This window comes from Hypanus sabinus, chromosome 7, assembly GCF_030144855.1.
Source record: "Hypanus sabinus isolate sHypSab1 chromosome 7, sHypSab1.hap1, whole genome shotgun sequence".
NCBI lineage: Eukaryota > Metazoa > Chordata > Chondrichthyes > Myliobatiformes > Dasyatidae > Hypanus > Hypanus sabinus.
Window position 1 is genome coordinate 141,989,897 of NC_082712.1, and position 14,499 is coordinate 142,004,395.

The window sequence follows — 14,499 nt, forward strand, 5'->3', positions numbered from 1 at the left end:
TTCTATTTCAATAAGGTTTTACTAACAAAGTGACAAATGACATTATCAAAGTGAACTGTAATGTTGAATTTCCCCCTTGAACATCTGCTGCTTACATTGTATTAATACGTTGGAAAATGAGCTTGATTGGACAGTAAACATAAGCAATAATGCACCAATTTATTGCCAACGAGCAAAACAGCAATTGTGCAAAAACTGTGTAGTAGTTTTCCTCGTCAGCATCCCACAACGAAGTCCCTAAAACTGCTTTGCCAGTTTTAAAATAATGTAGCTATTTGATAAAGTTTTTCACTTTAAGCTACCCTATCCAACAGTACAGGGCTGATGTAGTGACATGCATGTACTTTGATAATAAATTTACTTTGAACTTTGAAATGTCTCCAAAAGTAGCAAGATAAAGCTCCAAAATAATCAAGATTAAAATGAATTGAAAGTGAAATAGGATCAGTTCGGTCTCTGTCTATTGACAACAATCCCACAGTTTACACTGTTTCAAAGGAGAAATGCATGAAGGCAGAGATTTGAAAGGAAATTTTGAGGGAAAAGGCAGTGAGAATTATTGGTGGAGCTGATATCAGCCAAATGGCCTTCATTTGGGCTGTTCATACTTATAATTCTCTCTTTCTGTGAAATTAAAGGTACGAGATAAATGGAAGCTTCAAACACTGAGATTGCTTGTCTACCCCTTCATTATAAAAACTCAGTGAGACCTTTTTAAAAGGAGCATCTTGTAAAAATAATGCGTGGGGATGAAACCTTTGAGAATGCAGGGTGTAAATACCAGGATTTCCATGTTTCAACACAGGGATAGCTGGGATCCAGATAGGTTCCCATGGCAACAATTCTTATTTGTGAAAATTAGTGCAGAAAATAAGTGATTCAAATTAATGAAAACCAAGCTTACTCAGACAAAGGATATTATAAATATATATTTCATATTGCAGGGGAAACCAATCTGAGTTCAATAACAAGGTTATCAAACCATTCGTTAGCTTGAGATGAGGGAATGTGATGCTTGTTTCTCCACCAGGAATGAAGCTCTTAGGGTACGTTGTCAATATGTGGCTGATGATTTGATTTGTGTGATTACTGTCACAATTTGGCATACAGTATTCCTCATGCTCCAGGTGGCCACATCTCCCCTGTTACCAATAGTTCTCAAGGCTCTCTTTGTAAAATTAAACTCTGGTAGTTCTTCATTTGTATTATCTACCTTAGTGAAGTTGGTAATATATGCAGCCAGTCAGGTGGTTCATCATTGAGAGTTATTCCTTCACTGATCTTTAAATGTGAAGTATGTTTCAATAGGGACCCTGTGATTTTAGATGTGTGCCTTGGGTGTTTTAAGACCCTTTATTGATGGGAGTGCTTTGTTGTCTGTCTCTTAAAGGAGGAGCAGATATGAGGAAGTTCCAGTGTGGACTAGCATGGTCATCCACTTGAGGAACATTGGGCTTGGTGCTCCTGAGGTGATCCTTGTAGCTTCCTGAAAACAGATAAGCAGCACGTTAACCTGATGGCCTGTGAGCTAAGTTGAACAGTAGACCAGATCCGGAAGTAGGGGAGTTGTGATGGATGGTGACTATTTGGGCCTCTGTTCAAGGAAGCAACATGGACATGGAGGTGTAAAGGCACCAGACATCCAATGTGAAAAGGAGAGAGAGCCAAGAAGCTATTTGAGTAACAATGTTCATCAGAAAAGTCACTGACATAAATAATGGAAATAATGGCCAACAGAATGAAAAATTACATTAGGACTCTAATAAAAATTCCATGCAACAGGAAAAGATTGGTGCATATTGGGAGGGATACCATGTGAACCAGTGTAAGATTTCCAGAGGAGAAGGGACCAGTACAGGATCGGAAGCAATAGCTTAATATCTGGTATAAAGGCTATAGTTCTGGGAAGATGGAAACAAGTGGCAGAGAGGTGGTGATCAGCCTACACATGGCAAGAATCAATCTGTTAAACAGCAATAGTTTTAGTTACCAGATTTAATGGCGATATCCTAGTTGGACTTGAGATATCAACACTTGAGAAGAGCAGGAGGTCGTTGAGTATGGACCAGGAAGCAGACGGTGTCACAGCCTAAAAATTCCACAAGAGCACAATGCCAGAAAGAAAGAATCAAAGATCTCTGGCTACTGAACAGTGGACTACAATACAGGGGAAACAATTGGACAAGGAAGTGGGCGTGGAAGTCAAGGAAAAGGAAGAAGAGATTTGCAGCCAACTGAACCTGATAATTACTGAGGAAAGGGGAATTCAAGTCGAGAGTCCAGGACTTTGCTGACAACTGATTACTCAGAGTCAGGGAGGGGGAAGTCAGAGGACTACGGAACCTTAGCAAAGCATGAGATTGAGAGGAAGGATGGGATCAGAAAAAAGTGGAAGGTAAGAAAGTTGATTTATTGAAGCTTGCCGACTTTGACAACTGAAAAAAAGTAAATATTTATAGTTGAAGCAGCCCACCATGAAATGGAAGTACTGATCTGGTCAGCTCTGAAATAGAGTGAGCCAGTTTAGATACACACACTTGCATGCACACACAGATACACATATAATATCTATAAACATACATTATATCCGTTCACACATACATGGAGACTTTCATTCATCTCAATGCACATGAATATACATATAATTGCAACAGGAACTTCCAGAAATGTAAGTAACGATGTGTATAAAGCATTATCTGATTGAGTACACGTGAAAGCAAAACTTGACAGTATATCCTGACCCAATCAGCACGTTGCACATCCTCATTTACAGAGATGCTTAAAACCTTGAACAGTTCCCCATCAATCATTCAAAATCAATCATGGAAATGAAGCACTTTGAAATTTGGTACAATCACCCCTTCAATCTCTCAAAGGCAAGCTTTTATTTGAACTTTTAATGGGAAATAGCACAAGCAAATCCGCACATTTGTAACCTTGAAGTGAAGGCTAAGATGTGAATGATTAGACTGTGCTTCTAATTATCTGATGCTTCAGGATCAAATTAGCCAAACATTTCAGCTACTAGAAAAGTAAAGTGTGGTCAACTCACAATCTAAACTAGGAATATCTTCAGAGGTGGGCCAGGCTGTAATAAGTATCAGAAACGTCCTACACATGCTTAAAGGAGCCTGGAAGTAGCAAATGTTAAATTGGCTCTTAAACTGTTCACTAATTTAAGTTAGTTATTTAAAAAATGAATGGTATCAGTTCCACATAATTGAAAGGATAAGAACAGCAAATGCTGAAACAGAACTATATCAAAACACATCTTTAATATTTTTAAGTGCGTGTTTTCTCATATGAAGCAACTCTGATCCCATCCTTGCACCCCAATGCTATGTGGTTGTTCAGTTGAATTTATCCTGAGTGAAATGAGAGCCAAAGCAGAAACCCAAACAGAGCAACTTTGCTTTTTTTTCAAAGCATTAAAAGGGCATGGCATGTTTTCCTAATGATGTTTTAAAAGGCCCAAGAAAGATTGCCACTTTCTAAAGTCTGGTTTAAAAGCAAAATAGTCAGTCATTTTTCTCGGTATCTACTGATAACAGTGGCAGCAAGTTACCCGGGAGGTCTCCATTAGAAGTAATATAATCCCCAATGCTGATCAGTGTTTCAAAGAAATCATTACCTCACAGCACTGGTTAAGGTGAATTTACACAGCATTAGACATCTTCAATACACCTAAAGAACATGCTGGAAACACTAACCAGGTTTGGCAGTAACTGTGGATAGAGAAACAATGGTAATATTTCAGGTCAAAGATTCTCTCTACAGTGCTGCCTGACCAAATGTTTTCAGCAATATCTGTTCTTACCAAAGAATGCCAACTTCTGCAGATTTTAAAATTTTCATTTATAATAGTTATAGTTCTTAGTTTCACTTTCATTGGCACTTTCCGAGCATTGTACCATACAACACTCTCACACCATATTCACAGACTCGAGCTACTTTTCTTTCCCCTCTCTGTCCCCTTTCTTCCCTGCCTACTCTGCTCTGCATTTCTGCTGCTCAGTGAGGTATTCAGCAAAGGAGCAGCCTAGTTTGGTATGGAGTTAACAACTTCTCGCCTACTATGTCCCTTTTCCAAAAAAAAACAAACATTTCACCTTACTGTTCACTTTTGAAAATACAACACGAGATGCTCTTTTCTTCCTTCAGAATATTTCTCAGGTGTAATGTGCTAATCTCATAGATATTCTTCACTGTTATTCTGCTGTGTCACAGGTTAACCAATCCCATCAAATGTGCACAAACTTAAATTCCCTTTCAGCCCTCTGTGATTTGTTCTTTTCTAATTAATCATTTGTTCTTCACTTTTTTTTCCTTCTCTATTTTAATATTTAATCTAATTTGCATATTTGCCATAGGTCTTCCAGCTGTAACAACTGAAAAGCACCGTCTATGGATGGAGATAGAATACCCCATCATCTGTAAAATGTTTAACGTTTTTTTTAAAAACAGACGATAGCTAATGAGGGGTTTGTCTGGATTTGATGCATGCCTTGATGTGGCAGGGGCAGAAGGGATGGTAGCTTTGGTGTAGAACAAAAACTATTATGCTCTGATTAAGTCATAGCCATTTAATTATGAGAGAAATGGTGGGTACAAAATGGCATTCGAAATAAAACATTTTCTGCTTCTCTATTTCCTTAGACGCTCCCTTGGGATGAAGGATAACTTGATTCTAACCATTTCGGCGAGTTCTCAGGTTGTTGATGAGAATAACTTGGGATCTGATTGTTGTGTTTTATCACTCCAAAACATAAAAACTAATCAAAAGAAAGACATAGGGAGAATGTGTACCCTTTGGTTCTTTACTTCAAGTGAGGCACGCACATGATGATATAATGACGTATATCATTCACATACTTTCACATGTAATCTGTAATGCATTATGCAAACAACTAATCAAACTATACAGTATTTACAATATTAGAAACATAGAAAACCTACAGCACAATACAGGCCCTTTGGCCAACTAAGTTGTGCCAAACATATCCCTACCTTAGAAATTACTAGGCTTACCCACAGCCCTCTATTTTTCTAAGCTCCATGTACCTATCCAAATGTCTCTTAAAAGACCCTATTGTATCTGCAAATATATTGCTCAAATATTATGGAAATATTAAATACACAATACAATTCCCTGCTTAACTACAAACTCTAACTCAATGTAGAATGCTTCTCAACTATATACACAGTATACTATATAATACAACTGCTATACAGACATCTACAGCATGGTAAATTTTAAATTGAACCATTCAGGCCTAAAGATTTAATCACTGTGCAACATATCTTACTCTAGTGGGATAATGTCTTTCCTGACAAGGGTGAGGGGTCACTCTGCGAGCCGGCTAGACTTGTAACTGTGAAACAATCTCAGGTACTGGGGCCTTCTCCATGGTGGTTGTAGGAGTTGAATCTGGGACTACAGGAAGTAGTTATGACAGATCTAGACATCTTTCTTTTCTAACAATTGACTGCTCTCCTCATCTGACTGATGTGTCATCTTCAGTTGACTCTTTACTGTGCAGGAGAGTGGTCCAGTTCTGTCCTCGATCTTTCCGAGGACTCACTTTTGATCAGCTGTGTAGTCCCTCACAAGGACTGCTTCTCCAGGGGTGAAACATCGAACCTTTGTTTGAGGAACCCTCAGTTTGTCTCAGCTGGTTGTCCTGCATGCTCCTTCAGAGAATAGGTTTGAGGAGATCCAAGCAGGAACACAAGGGCCAACCCAGGGACACCATTGCTGGTGAGTTTTTGGTTGTGGAGTGTGCTACATTGTGATATGCAAGGAGGAAATTGGCAAGCTTCTGACTCAGTGTTACTTTGTGTATTCTGCTATTATTGTTCGCAGTGCATTCTTCAGACTCTGGGTCTGGACAAAGCGTTCTGTCAAACCATTTGCAGCTGTGTAGTACGGTGCAGATGTAATATGCCTTATTCCATTCATTTTGAGCAATGACCGTAACTGTTCTGCAACCAGCTGTGGTCCATTGTCGCTGACTAAGTGTTCTGAAACTCCAGTCCTCGAGACGAGGCTTCTCAACACATCAGCAGCATGTGAGACTGTAGTGGAGGCTAATGGGAACACTTCTGGCCACTTCATAGCTGTATCCCAGTGCTGGTTAAGATGAGGGAACGGAGATTTCTGCTGCATATTCCAACCATTTTTGGTTTACCATGTAGACCTGAGACACTGTGGGGTCCTTTTTATTTTTACTTTGGGTCTCTGCCATAATAAGAAGACTTTCTTTTTGCAATAGGGAGACTATGTCAAGAGGAATATCCTCGTTTGTAAATTTTTCAGGTACCTTCAACAAGTAAATGGGACAATCCATCAGCATTTCCATGATCAGTTGTTCTCTTGAATTCAATCTTGGAATGGTGTCCCCCTAGAAACAAAACCTATCTCTGTGTTCATGGTGCTGCTGTTAGTAGAACACCCTTATGTAGGATTGAAACTGGACACTAGTAGTCGATTATCAGTAATAAGAGAGAATTTACAGGTACTGGTTGAAACATTTTACACTCCAAACCAGACTCAAGGCCTCTCTGTCAATCAGTGCATAATTTTTCTCTGCAGCGGTAAGGAACATGATGCAGAGACTATGGAGCTTCACTCACAACATGTGATATGACTGCACCTATACCATAAGACAAAGCATCTCAGGTAAGCTTCATTGGACAATGTGGATCACACTGTTTCAAAGTTTCAAGGTGCATTTATTATCAAAGAATGTATAAATTGCACAGTCTTGAGATTTGTTTGTGTGGTGAACTACATATACCTGTCTGGACACGCCCCCCCGCCCCCGGTGACTGCTCCTGTGGCTCCTCCCACAGACCGTGGCTCCTCCCACGGACCCCGGTATAAAGGCGATTGGAGACACATCCCTGGCCTCAGTCTCCAGGATGTAGTGTGGTGGTCAATTGCTGCTTGTTCTTTCTTCCAGCCAATAAAAGCCTATATCTCGCCTCATGTCTCCGAGAGTTATTGATGGTGCCTCAGTTTGCTTACAGGCAATCGCAAATGAGGGAAGCTGAAAGAACACAATTTTTTTAAAAATCGATCCCCAGTACCCACAGAGAAAAAGAAAAAAAAACCACAAAACAAATTTATATTAAATTTATATAAACAATAGAAGTGAGCAACAATACAGCATTCTGAAACAAATTGAGTCCTTAGATCCAAATCCCCAGAGCAGTCCCCCAGAGCCTTGGTATTCAAATCGCCACAAAGTTCGCAGACACAAAGCACAGCAGCCGGGGGCAGTTTCACAGTCTCAGCATCATGGAGAGATGAATCCCCAGACTATCTGGGCCAGCGTTTAAATTGTCCGAACCTCACACTAGAACCCAGGCTCCACCATCAGTGAATCACTCCGGGTCTAGGCTTTGTTGCCAAAGGAACCATTCTTGACCTCTCCAAATCGCCCAGAGCGATCCAATCTCATCCAACACTCAAACCCCTGCCTCCCTGTCTATATGGGCTGGCATTAGATTGTCCAATCAATGGATTATACATCACATTAGGACCCAGGCCTCACCATGCCGAGTCACTCCAGCCTTGAACACATTGCTGATTGATTCATTTCAGACCTGGATTTTCCTACCAAAGTAGCTGTTCTTGACCTCTCCAAATCACCTTGGCGTTTAGAGCAATCCACCCTCAGACCTGGGTTAGTTGGACGGACATTGGAACTCCTCTATCCCATTTTCTCCTCTCTGAATCATACACTCCAACTGGCATGGCTCCAACCCCTAAATGTGTCGATTTTGCAGCACATCAGCAGGGCAGTGATAGGTTACCACAATTTACTACAAAAAAATTGTTATTAATAATTTCTTTAATCAAATTCCTTTTCTTTCGAACTACCAGTAAGTTGTTGCACATCTTCGATCGCACCATCTTAAACTGGAAGTGAGAGCACAGTGTCTAACATCACCATTTCTTTGTCTTTTGGAAAGCTACCTCACACTGCTTTGTCTATTGCCATTTCTTTTCGATCTGTAGTAATGAATTCAAGGCATGGAACACAGTAGCCAGGTTTGGCAGGAACCTGTTATTGTAATTGAAATCCCAAAAAAGGACCACAACTGTGACATGTCCTTTGGCCTTGGGGCATCCACTACTGCGTGAATTTTCTCAGCACACTTGTGTAATTTTTGTGCATCAGTTGGGTTAAAGAATTCACACTCGTTGCATTGTGCTCAGAGCCCCTAATCTCCTAATCTTTTCAGCATTGTCTTGAGATTTTGGAGATTTTGTCATCCTTACTGGTAGCAATGATGTCATCCAATGAATGCTTAGGAAACCTTGCAACACCTGGTCCACAGGTTCTGCCAGAATGCAGGTGCAGATACTACTCCAAAAATAAGCTTAATATTAGCAACAAAGCTCTTGCAAGTGTTTAGGGTGAGAAATACTTTGGACTCCTCTTCCATCTCTCTCTGAAGTTCTGCCTCAGGCAAGTCTATCTTGCTAAAGTGTTTCCTTCCTGAAAGGTTTGCAAAGATATCCTCTATCGTGGGCAGAAGGTATTGATCTACTTTTAGTACTGGGTTGATGGTGATCTTAAAATCACAACAGATCCGGACAGACCCATTTTTCTTGGCTACTTGAACCACTGGCGTAGCCCATCGGCTCCACTCAACCTTGGAAAGAATTCCTTCAGCCTCCATGCATCACTGGTGAATTTATCATAGATGGAATAAGGAACCTAAGAACATAAGAAATAGGAGCAGGAGTAGGCCATCTGTCCCATCCAGCCTACCCCGCCATTCAATAAGATCATGGCTGATCTGTCCGTAAATTCAACTCCAACTACCTGCCTTTTCTCCATAACCCTTAATTCCCCTACTATGTAAAAACCTATCTAACTGTATCTTAGATATATTTAGTGAAGAAGACTCAACTGCTTCCCTGGCAGAGAATTCCACAGATTCACCACTCTCAGGGAAAAACAGTTTCTCCTCATCTCTGTCCTAAATCTTCTCCCCTGAATCTTGAGGCAATGTCCCCTAGTTCTAGTCTCACCTACCAATGGGAACAACTTTTCTACTTCTATCTTGTCTATCCCTTTCAAAATTTTGTACGTTTCTATAAGATCCCCTCTCATTCTTCTGAATTCCAGAGAGTATAGTCCCAGGTGACTCAGTCTCACCTCATAGGTTAACCCCCTCATCCCTGGAATCAACCTGGTGAACCTCCTCTGCACTGCCTCCAAAGCCAGTATATCCTTCCTCAAGTACGGAGACCAGATCTGCACACAGTACTCCAGGTGCGGCCTCACCAGTACCCTGTATAGTTGCAGCATGACCTCCCTGCTCGAGTTCAATCCCTCTGGCAATGAAGGCCAACATTCCGTTTGCCTTCTGAATAACCTGTTGCAATTGCAAGCCAACTTTTTGCGATTATTGCACAAGCACTCCCAAGTCCCTCTGCACAACAGCATGCTGCAATCTTTCACCATTTAAATAATAACCTGCTCTTCTGTTATTCATTCCAAAGTGGATGATCTTGCATTTACCAGTGTTGTATTCCATCTACCAGATCTTGGCCCACTCACTTAACCTATCTATGTCCCTCTGCAGACTCGCCACATCCTCTGCACAAATTGATTTTGCACTCAGTTTAGTGCAGGCATGGGCAAACTACGGCCCGCGGGCCATATGCGGCCCATTAAGCTTTTTAATCCAGCCCGCAGAACTTGATGAAATTATATTAATAAACCTTGTTAACGTTTTTCCCCGCAATTCTGGCATTTTTCCAATAGATGACGCACTCTATATACATTTGTGATGACCCATTTCCTGGCACATCCGAACAGGCTCACAATTAGCCAGCGTTACGGCTAAGGGAGATAGCCTGCGGGGATTTGCGAGCACAGAGCTTTGGAGCCTCTGCACAGGGGGGCAGGTTGAGGGAGGCTTAAAAGTGAGGCTGGGGATTTCGAATAAAGTTTTTTTCTTCGGCTGCAGTTACTGACTCCGTGTCGTAATTTTAGCGCAGCGTGTAGCACACCGCTACACATTGACCTTTGTTGAGGTGCAGCGTATTACTCCACATTTGCGCTTTACTCTTTGTTCGGCTCGACCTATTTGTGTGAACGGGTGTTCAGCGTCATGAACATCAACAAAGCCAGCCACAGATCCAAGTTAACTGACCAACACCTCAGATCCATCCTGAGAATCGCCACAACAAAACTAAATCCAGACTTCGATGCGCTGGCTAAAAAGGGAGACCAACAACACTGTTCCCACTGAAATTAAAAATAAGGTTCTTTGTTGTGTTATGTAAAAAATGCATTTGAAAATATTTTTTTCAATAAGCCTTACATGTTACATGTCATTTCTGTTAAGTGATGGACATGAGTAGTGCACAGGTGCACGTACGTTCTCAAAATAAAAAATGCGCTCCAGATCAAATAACGCGCTCCGCATACTGGTGCACTGTCAGTGTCTTTGTGCTGGTCGTTGTTGAGTTTTGGCACAGGGGACAATTGAAAAAGAAGGAGCAGGACAAGTAGACCTGCATCTCCTACCGTTTTTGAAATAAAGACAGTCAGGAGGAGAGTGATGATGATAATATCTTGAAGGATAACAGAATTTTCAGTGCTTTAAAATAATAACTGTCACTATTAAAAAAAGCTGTATTTTATTCATTTAATTTTCAGTGTTTTAAAAGTCATTTCAATAAATAGCTAAATACCATGGGACTTCAAAGACAGATATTTTGTTGTAATGCATTTGTGCATTTTCAATTGAAATTAAAGCACATGTTTTCTACATATCCCATGATATTTTATTTTCTCTTATGAGGTGTATTACCAAAAGACTCCATCCATCTGCTCCTGGTCCGACCCCCCTGTCAAATTTTAGAACCCTTTGTGGCCCACAAGTCAAAAAGTTTGCCCACCCCTGGTTTAGTGTCATCAGCAAATTTTGCTACGATACATTCAGTCCCCTCTTCCAAATCACCAATGTAGATGGTAAACAGCTGTGGGCTCAGCACCAACCCCTGCGGCACCCCACTCACCACTGACTGCCAATCGAAGAAACACCCATTTATACCAACTCTCTGCCTTCTATTGGTTAACCAATCCACTATCCATGCCAATACACTTCCTCCAACTCCATGCATCAGTATCTTATTTACAAGACTCTTTTACGGCACCTTATCAAATGCCTTCTGTAAATCCAAGTATACGACATCCTCCTGTTCCCCTCCATCCACTGCACTCATTATGTCCTCAAAGAACTCCAGTAAGTTTGTCAAACAAGACCTGCCAAACAGGAACTAGATTGGCTTTGCAAAACTTGGGTGTGGTATTTTTATTTAACACTATTTTACCCTTGATAAGTTTGAGTTTTCCAATGCCATCATTGAACACCACTGAGGCATCATCCGATAACTTTCTCAGTTCACTTTCAGTTGACTCTATTGCAGGATACATGGCATACAAATTGTGGTTGGATCTCCAGTCATGTTGCAGCTGTCACAGCAAATCTCAACCCCACAATGCTGGACTTTCTGTGTTCACCACATATAAACCCAGTGTGGCTTGCTGGTTGTTACTAATGTCACTCTCAAGGGTTATCTTTACTCCAGTAAAAGTTCTTAGTTTGAGATCTGCAGCCTTCAGTTTATTATCTTTGATATGCGGTTCAAACTCATTTTGTAGAATGACTGAAACAGCCGAGTCAGTGTCCAATTCCAATTTAAATAATTTGACGTTCACTTTTGGTGTAAGCCATATTGCTTCTCTATTGACCCTGTGACCCTGCCACGACAATAACACAATTTGTTTGGCCAGGCTGGTTTCTTTTTTGGTATTGCAATTTTATTCACAATCACTTTAATTACTGATAGCCACTTTATTGTGTCTTTGTCTGTTGTTTCCATTGATACAGTGATTTCAATTGCATTTTTAAAGGCAAGTTATGCTTCAGCTAGGAGCCATTTCTGAATGCATTCTTGTAAGATTCCACAATCTAAACCATCTCTCAGTGCATCATGAAGCCCATCACTGAACTAACAATGCTCAGACAACTTCTTCAATTCAGCCATGTAAGCTGAATGGTCTCCCTTTCCTTTTGATTCTACTTTGTGTAACCTAAATCATTCTGCTCTAAATGTTCCTGTATTACTTTTACAATATTGGCAAAGCTAATTTCAGCTGATTTGATTGGTCCATTCAAACTTCTAAGCAAAATGTATGCTCTTCCACCCAAGCACTCCACAAAACTGGCATTCACTTCTCATTGGCTGTTCCATGTGCTTTGAAATTCTGTTCAATTCAATTCAACACCCAGTTATCTCTTGTGAAATTGAAAGCATCTATCTTTCTGATATAGCCAGCCATTTTTGTTTTCAAATTTGTGGTTATAATCACCCAGTACTCACTCTTTATGAAACCATAACTTAGTGCATTTTCTGCCTCCTTTTCTTTAACTCAGCCACCTGTGTCCTTTCTCAAAGAACCACATGCTGCACTGATTTTTCTTGATAATTTCTTGCTATTCTCTTTTCTTAAACACACAGATGTGTCGCTGCACCTCAATAGGTGAGTAGTCATCTCCAGTTCATTTAAAACTTGCTTGTTGCCCCTTTATGTTTAGTAACTCCAAAACGTAAAACTAATCAAAAGAAAAACACGGGAGACTCGAGAACCCATACACTTTGTTTCTTTAAGTGAGGCGCACACAATGACATGGTGGTATAATGACATATGCCATTCACATATTATTTAATCAATTATTTAAACAACAGAGATGGCTTAATCAAACAACGTATTTACTATTTTTCTCAAAAATTACTTAAGTATTAAATACACAGCACTGATGAAGGGTCTCGACTGTTTATCCCACTCCATAGACACTGCCTGACTTGCTAATTCCTCTAGCACTTTATGTGCGTTAATGTGAGACTTGATAATTTTTAGGAGGAAGGTCTTGACGAGGCAGTTAGGTAGATGGTTTAGGAGGTAGCATGTTCTTCCCACTACTTTTAATTAACTTTTATGTACTCCTTCTGAAGGGACTCTAAGTTCTCAATGCTATTCCAAAGACTCCTTCCCAATATAGAAACATAGAAAACCTACAGCACAATACAGGCATTTCTCTGTCGTAATTGTGACTGCGCATTTTTCTCTTCCCTGACACCCTTGAATGTCTGGTATATTGCTGATGTCTTCCTCAGTGAAAACTGATGCAAAATACTCATTCAGTTCCTCCACCATCTCCTTATCTCCTATTACAATTTCTCCAGCATCATTTTCTATCGGTCCTATATCTACTCTCACCTGTCTTTTACTCCTTATATATTTGAAAAAGCTTTCAGTATCCTCTTTGATATTATTTTCTAGCTTCCTTTCATAGTTTATCTTTTCCCTCTTAATGACTTTCTTAGTTTCCTTTCGTAAGCTTTTAAAAACTTCCCAATCCTCTGTCTTCCCACTAATTTTTGCTTCCTTGTATGCCCTCTGCTTTGTTTTTACTTTGGCTTTGACTTCTCTTGTCAGCCACAGTTGCATCCTTTTTCAATTCGAAAATTTCTTCTTTTTTGGAATATATCTGTCTTGCACCTTCCTCACTTCTCGCATAAACTCCAGCCATTGCTGCTCTGCTACTGTCCTTCCCGCTAGTGTCCCTTTCCAGTCAACCTTTGCCAGTTCCTCTCATGTGCCACTGTAATTTCCCTTACTCCACTGAAATAACGACACATCGGATTTCGGCTTCTCTTTCTCAAATTTCACAGTGAACTCAATCATGTTATGATCACTGCATCCTAAGGGTTCCTTCACTTCTATCTCTCTAATCACCTCTGGTTCATTACACAATACCCAATCCAGTACAGCCGATCCCCTAGCGGGCTCAACAACAAGCTGTTCTAAAAAGCCATCTTGTAGACATTCTACAAGTTCTCTCTTGAGATCCAGTGCTGACCTGATTTTCCCAATCCACTCGCATGTTAAAATCCCCTACAATTATCATAACACTGCCCTTCTGGCAAGCCTTTTCTATTTCCTGTTGCAATTTGTCATCCACATCACTGCAACTGTTTAAAGGCCTGTAGATAACTGCCATCAGGGTCCTTTTACCCCTGCGATTTCTTAGCTCAACCCATAAAGATTCTGCACCTTCCGATCCTATGTCAACTCTTTCTAGTGATCTAATATAATTTCTTACCATTAAAGCCACACCACCCCCTCTACCTACCTGCCTATCCTCCCGATACACTGTGTATCCTTGGACATTCAGCTCCCAGAGACATGCATCCTTTAGCCACGTCTCAGTGATGGCCACAATATCATACCTGCCAATCTGTAACTGTACAACAAGATCATCCACCTGATTCCTTATGCTGCGTGCATTTAAGTATAACACTTTAAGTCCAGTATTTGGTACTTTTTGCATTGATTGCACTGCAACTTTATTGCACTGCATCTCATTCCAATGGCTGCAAACTTGCTCCATCACCTGCCTGTC

General features: G+C 40.6%; 1 protein-coding gene across 6 annotated transcripts in view; it reads right to left on the reverse strand.

Moving 5' to 3' along the window:
* LOC132397270 (uncharacterized) overlaps positions 1-14,499 on the reverse strand; it is a 255,037-nt gene that overhangs the window by 170,126 nt on the left and 70,412 nt on the right. The gene's annotated exons all lie outside the window — the stretch shown is intronic.